The following is a 7881-nucleotide window of genomic DNA, read 5'->3' as shown; positions in this document are numbered from 1 at the left end:
CTTTTAATACAACAAAATCCAAACACTGAATTCAATAAAGTAAAATGGGTTTAAAATTTAACAAAATACAGACAGGAGAAACTGATTTTTCAGATGAAAGTTTGACAGAGTCCAATGAAAAAAAATATCATTGGCTTTAGATTAAATATTTTTTTACAATATTCAAACCAAACAAAATTTTCAACCGCAAATTCTTTAAAATAAACTTTTAGACATATTCCAATTTCAAAAAGTAAAAATCTATCCATCACCTTTAGTTGAATTATGCTCTGAAATACAGAAATACAAACATTTAATATTTGGCAATTGACAGCTTACTTTTAGAACTAAGATATATTTCAAACTCTAACTAGATTTAAACTATCAGGCCAAATTGCTTATACCAAGACTTTGGTGAATCTTGACATTCTTAATCAAAGTAAAGTATACGAAGATGATTATTCGGATCAATACTCATATGATGATTGTGTGCTGAATCAAATCAAGAAAAAGGGAATTCATCCTGATATTAATAGTATTCTCACACTAAAGGGTAATATCAAGATGACAGAAAAGATCTTTCAAAATCTTTCAGAACAGTTTGAATCTGGAACCATTACAAGCAACTGCAAAATCCCCAATATAAATTTACAAGCTACATTTACAACTGCTGACCTTAAGCTTGCTGACAGTAAATGGTTTAATATTAACTATTTTGGCTGGACGAAAGGTGTAGTTTATGAAGAAAAATTATTCAAATTTAGCATTGATTTTCAGCAATCTACAGTACATAAGGAGGTAAACTTTCCACCAGGACTGTTTTAAAACTTTAAAACATGAAAAATATTGAGGGAATTTATCAAATAAAATAAATTTAACAAAATTACTTATAAATTCTGATAGTTGAATTCAATTCAGGTTTATTTTCCCTATGGAGTGATATCTCTAGTTGGTGAAGTTGGTGGTTGGGTAGGATTGCTTCTTGGTTCAAGGTGATTACTTAATACTTATACTAAAATTCTAAATCATCTGTGTGCAAGTTAGTTTCATTATTTATATTAAAGAAAATAAAATATTACCAAATTTGTTGTGGTAACTTAGATGACTAAAAGGCAATATCATGGCATGTTAGAATTACTAAATTTTGCCTCCTAAAGAAATGAGGCTTTTGTAGTTCATTGATAAAACTGCAAAATCTTCAATTGTTATTTTTTATAAAGTGCCACTAATAAAGGTACTAATTCTAAAACCCTACCTATATAAATGAGTAATAAAGATGATTTGGAACATTTTGTCATAACATGATCTATTATTTCAAGTGTTCTTGGATTGGGAATGTACTGTACAGACTACATTGGGAAAACAAGAAGAAAACTCGGAAAGATAGTTTTCTTTTTTCTTCTGATAGGAATTATCATTGCTATGGCTTACCAAATCATATTTTCAATTCTTAAGATACAAAGGTTTCCAACAGGAAGTTCTTTGGACACTCAGCGAGCAGAGACAAATCTAAATCTTAGCCTTTCTTGATTTAAATCAATTTTCCAACATCAGATTTAAAGGTCTAAAATCTCTTACAGGAGTTTTTAGAAGAGAAAATGAAGATGCCCCATGGGTAAAATCTCAAGAGAATGAGCCAAGAATATTCATCTGGACAATTGATAAAGAGGTTCATCACTGCCTGGTATTTGAATTTCCAACTGTTGAAGTAAAATTAACTCATAAATTTAATGAATTTTTGTCAACTAGTGTCTATGTTCATGAATCTGGTCTTCTCACTGCTGGAAACTCAATCAAACTTGATGGCAATATATTATATAATAATAATATCCTACTGCTTGACGTTCAGCAGATTCAGAAAATTGAGGATGCAAATGTTTGCACAAATTCTAATGAATATGATGTATGTAGAGAAGATCTAATTTCAGAAGAGTTTAACTCATCACAGGGATGCCTTTATTATGATATGAGGTGCAGCCTTAAGAATAAGTAAATATGATGTTTTAATTTTATCATTGAAATATCTTAAACTTCCTTTCCTTTAACTTTAATCACTTGAATTGTCACTATTTAGCAAATAATTTTCTCAAACTTTGGCTCTTTTTATGATATATTTAAAGTGATTAGAAAAATAAAAAAATATTTTAATATAGTTTGCATTCAGATTAGTCTCAATTTAGTGCAGATTCAGATGATAGATCCATATCCAAATTGATATTATTTGGATTTAATTTTCCTTGTAACATTTCTGACAGATTGTTTTCAGGCATTCAAAGACTTCATATATGACATGCGAGCTACCAGAGATAAACGGAGGCGTAGGTAAAAGAAAGAAAGTTCAAATAAAAACATTGGTAAAGATTAATTTTGTTTTAGCATTGGATGGGATTCGGAAAAGAGAATGTTTCTCAAGGAAATTTGTTCAGTTATCCACAAATTTTCATGCAGGACCAAGTACATGCCTTCCTCCATGCAAAATCAGCATTTTTGCTGCCAAGCTTGTACAAGTGACTGACATAGTAAGTGACATTAATAGTTTTCATGGTTGTTTCTTGATTGCATTTTTTTGTGTCTTTTTTTGTTTGTTTTTGGGCAGTGTGTTTTACACCAACTTTTATGTACTTAACAAAAAAACTTAGCCATGTAGATTTCTGAAATGATGTATCAAATACTTTCAGAAAAAAACAAATGATGAGAAATATCTGATAATCAAGAAACCCCGAAATGTGGAAGTTCTGAAGAGTGAATACATTTACACAATCTGGGAATTTGCTGCAGAGTTTGGAGGCTGGGTTGGAGTACTCTTTGGTTTCTGTATTCTTGATATTATTGATCTTATCAAGACTGTATTCATCTTCATCATTGAACTCTATATGGACTAAACAATACTATTTGGAGCATTAGATGTTAACTATTCAATCTATATTCTAAGTGTTTTCACGATTTACTATTTTGGAATAAATATTCTACATGTTACTTTGTGTAAAATTAGATGCAAAATAATAAAAAAATTAGAACATATTCAGATTTGGAACATATTCAATGCAATAAAATGAAAAAATATATATTTACAATTTTATAAATATATTAACATCAAAAGAAAAGATTTTGATGTTTATAAGTGGGGTCCAGAATGCAGAGTGCAGAGGTGCTACTGGGTTTAAAACATGGATATCCGATATAAATTCTTGATCACACAAAGCTTCCAAGAAACTTCTGAATTAAAAACGGTGCTATTTATCATAATGACTTACCATTATGTAATAATCTGAAATTTTACTATATGGAAATACGTTTGTTAGGTTTCTGAATTTTTGTTGTAATTAAACAAGAATTGGCCAAAATCTATAATTGGTTTTATTCAAAGTAAAAGAAATGTCAACAATTTTTGAAACAATGAACTTATTTATTAAATATATCTATATGCAAAACTTAACCTTTGAAATCTTCATCATAGAATTATGTGGAGTGAAATTTACTTAAATGTAAATGTTAGATGTAAACTGTACATTAAATATTGAATATTCTACATCAAATAACAAATGTAAAGTAGACCTTAATGACACCCAAAGTTATTAATACTTAGTCAGCATCTTGTAAGTTCAGGTTTTTTCATGCATTTTGTTTGATCATGAATTGAAATGATTTTATTTTCAATTATACCTATGTATAGGGATTAGGGATGGATCGTTTCCACTTTATTGGAAAAACGACCGTTTTGTTTTGAAAACAACAAAGACAAAACAAAAAACGAAAGAGTGTTCATAAACAAATATTTTTTTTAAAACGGTCGTTTTCTATTACCATCTTTGTTTTAAAACAACAAGTTTCTAAAAAAATGATAACAACCCTTTGTTGACGATTGTCAACAACAGACCTTTGTTAACGAATGAAACAACAAGACTTCATTAACAATCCTGAACAATCTTTTAAAGAGAAAATACACTTTTGGTCGAAAAATCTGGGATCAGAAAACTTGCAGGTTATTTGTCTAAATCAAAAAAACACATTAAAGACAACATTCATAACTTATCTTCATGACAATCTTGTTATCGTTTTTATTTTTTTACCGTTTTTTAAAAAAGGATAATTTTAAAAACACAATCATTGATCATTTTTCATTTTTTGAAAATTAAAAACAAGTGGTTCGTTTTCAAAAACTATTGTATTGTTCTAAAAACAAAACTGTCGTTTTTATTGAAAAAGAAGAAAATTATAACGAAACGAAAAACAATTGCTTTTCTATCGTTTTTAAAAACGATTAACAAGGCTGCCTATGGGTCCGTTTTTGTTTCAAAATGAATTAATGAATAATATTTTGACAATTTATGATTATTGTAATTGTGCAATTTGAGAGTTTAGGGTATATAATGTAGAGTATTGGGACAGCAAGCTTGTTAGTTCATAATACTAGTTATTGGTAATATTTTTTCAATATCAGTAAATTATACGTTACAAAGAAATTCTTGAGGGTGTAGATAAATATTTAATAAATTTTTAAAATATTTTGACCTACATCTGCCTCATATATCATTTTTATTTCAAACCAGGTATATAAAATTTACTTAATTTTTTAATAGCATTTTAAAACCCCCTTAAAAATAGAGGGCTACTTTTGAGGCCTTACACTACACATTTATAAGTAATTGGTCATTGTGTGACTAGACGTCCAGCTGATAGGTAAAAGTTTAATGATAAAGTCTAGGTAATAATTGTTGATAAACAAGACATTCTTATATGAATATATGTTACCTATAGCCGGCCAAACGGCTGAATCAATTGGGCTGAAATTTTTTGTGGACACTCATGGTGTCCTGGGGTGTTGTAGGCTAAAAATAAATCGAATTTTTTTTCTCAAAATGTTTTATTTTTTTTTAATGGGCAACGCCGGGCCCTTCAGCTAGTGCTAAAATAAAATTGTAAAATTAGAAAACTATGAAACCTGTAGAGAAACAAATATATCAATGATTACGGTAGCTTCATTTTTGACCACAAATTCTTTGACAGCTTTTTAAATAGGAGCATGGTTACTTTTTCCATTCCACTTTATCCTGTCAGCAATTCCCTAAAGTTTCTTGCATAATAAGATATAATTGCCATTAAAAGTTCAAAAACTAATTAAGAAGGCAAAACAAATTTCTTGAAAAAATCATGTTGCATGTCGATTTCTTTTTATTTTAACTGGAATCTGTTAACATTTTTGAAAAAATATTAAAATTAAAAGGCTCATTCTTGAAAAACTGTCGAAAATGAGCATTTTAAAAAAGTACATTTTTTGAGTGTTTTTCACATAACTCAGTAAATTTTTTAATTTTTCAAAATTTCAAAGGGAATTAATTTTTCTGGACTACTTTGAAGAAAATGGTGTTTGGCATTATAAAATCTACAAATACAAAGACTTATTCTGAAGTAATGATCTTGAGAGTTTTGAAAATTTTAACAAACTGTAACAACTAATAACTAAGCTGCATAGCTTGACCCCCTAGCCCATCCTAGCCGCAGTGCTCAGCCCAGATTTAATCCCAACCTAACCTAACCCACTATATAGATAACATGAGCAAATTGTAATTGCATGGCAGTTAAATGTAAAATGTGTCATTGTCTGTTTTATGTTTCGTGGTTTATTACTTATGATAGAACTGATACCGTGACCTAATGGTTGGATTTGAGAATTACCACTATCCTGCTATAACGATTGACCCATAACTACTTGATAATTCGGACGCAAACCCTCTAGCAAGGTTAGTTTCCATAGCATTGTTTTAATTGTTATTTCCATTCATATACATGTCTTAAGGATCTTAAGGGATTACAAATTATTTCTTGATGGAGAAAAAAAGAAAAGAAAATCTTCTTGGAATCATAGATTTTATCAAGGAAATCATCTTTTTAATAAACTCACTTAATAATTCTTATATGATATATTTCTCCCCCATTTTCACATTTTTTTTGGTAAAAGATGAAGTTTCCTAGACCACATTAACTATAATCTGTGTTGGTATAACTGTACGCCAAGGATACAATACAGCAGCTAAATATGCTAGTAGACCCATTTCTTCAGGAGTGGAGTTGGTTCCACTTACAGGTGACTCAATGAGCTAGTGAATCCACTCTTTTAGCTGGATATTTAATGACAGCCTATTTTAACTCATTTTTTAAGCCATGTGAAAGATCCCAGTGATACATAAAATTGAAATTCTAATCCTAATGGAATGTTGCTGAACTTTACATTGAAGCTGTGAAGTAATCTATAACTCTGACAAAACGAGAACTAATAATTAATATATAAGTAAAAAATGTATATAAAAACAGAGGTATTAATTTCTTAAAACACTAGACACAGTAAAATGAATAAAATGTTTAACTTTTGAAAACTAAAATCATGTTAAGCTGTGGTTCCTGATCTTCAGCTTTCCATCTGCAAAAGAATTACATCAACATTATGGCAGAATGATGCAACAGGAAAGTAAAAAGATAAATAGGCTTATTAATTAAAGGGACCGTTCACTTATTTGGGTAATTTCAGGGTCAACTAAACAGCCTATTCGCTCTTGATTGGTAATAGTCTTACTTTTCAAAGACAACTGTGGCCGGAGAAAAAGCCGATTTTTCGTTTTAGAATTTGAGCGGAAAGAAACGGTCCCAATAAATTTTAAATTTATCATATTTTAATGTCATCATGTGTTTGTTGTTATATACTAAAATATGAAAACTTTTGACATTTGAGTTAGCAAGAAATTTACGTTTTTCGTAATAAAACATGTAAAAGTGTGTACAAAGACGACCTCTCTACGACAATCAATTAATCATCTTTTTACACAGGCAATACAAAATCTTTAATGCAATAAAATAGTCTTATATTTTAGAAATAGAAAGTTAAAAAACAAAAAAATAAAAAAGTTATAACATTTACAATTAACCATTAGATACTACAGTTTAATTTTATATTCGAAATTTATTTTGATCCACAACATACTGAAAAAAACATCAAATAGCGTGTATAGAGAAGGACCGTCCCTTTGCGCTTGAATTCTGAACGAAAAATCGGCTTTTTCTCCAGCCACAGTTGTCTTTGAATAGTTGATAGGCTGTTTAGTTTACCCTGAAATTACCCAAACTAGTGAACGGTCCCTTTAAGAACTTGTATTTCCTTTAATTAAAATAATCTACTGCACAGGAGCCAGTTCACAGTGTTTTGAGAAAGATGAGGTAATGTTAAGTCCAATTAATTATGGCATGACATATCAAGGTCCTTTGAAAATCAAATAACAATCATTGAGAAATCCATGCTAATATTGTTTTAATCTTCATATTCTTTTGCATGCAGCCTGTAATAAACATATCAATGACTGATATCTTTAAATTTATTTTTCCTTATGCAAGGGACAAAATTAAACTTGAGAGGCGAGAGCGGAGAACCTTGGAGACAGGGCAAAATATAATTTAAAAGGCAAAATGGGACAAAATATAATCTAAAAAGGCTATAACCTTTAAATTTCTGTTAATAAATTTGTAGCCATGGAAACCAAAATAATAGATTTATAAATAGTTGTTTACATACAGAGAAAAAAAACTTTATTTGTGATGAAATTTTAAATATTATTTTTAATGATATGATTTAAAGTAATATGGGTTACCATAAGATGGAATTATTAACATAATTATGTATAATTTTATACATGTGTTAGGTATAACAATTACAATTTACAAAATCTCTGGCCATATTTCTTGATTGAAAAAAAAAACACAAGGAGAACAATTTTTCCATAGTATTCTTGTTATTTTTTATATTATTACAAAAAATGGGAGGTGGAAGATACTAAGAAAATAGTATGTCATATTATGATACAAAAGTGATAGAAGATATAAAATATACAAACATTGCAGTGAAACCCTTACAGG

General features: G+C 29.1%; 1 long non-coding RNA gene across 1 annotated transcript; it reads left to right on the top strand.

Annotated features, from left to right (window-relative positions):
- The first annotated feature begins 2246 nt into the window (after positions 1 to 2246).
- On the top strand, positions 2247 to 2498 carry LOC111713964 (uncharacterized). Its single transcript, XR_002767838.1, has 2 exons — positions 2247 to 2301; positions 2356 to 2498. It is a non-coding gene; the product is annotated as an uncharacterized LOC111713964 (long non-coding RNA).
- The last annotated feature ends 5383 nt before the right edge of the window (positions 2499 to 7881 follow it).

This window comes from Eurytemora carolleeae, unplaced genomic scaffold, assembly GCF_000591075.1.
Source record: "Eurytemora carolleeae unplaced genomic scaffold, Eaff_2.0 scaffold832, whole genome shotgun sequence".
Taxonomy (NCBI): domain Eukaryota; kingdom Metazoa; phylum Arthropoda; class Copepoda; order Calanoida; family Temoridae; genus Eurytemora; species Eurytemora carolleeae.
This window is presented reverse-complemented; position numbering and strand designations above follow the sequence as displayed.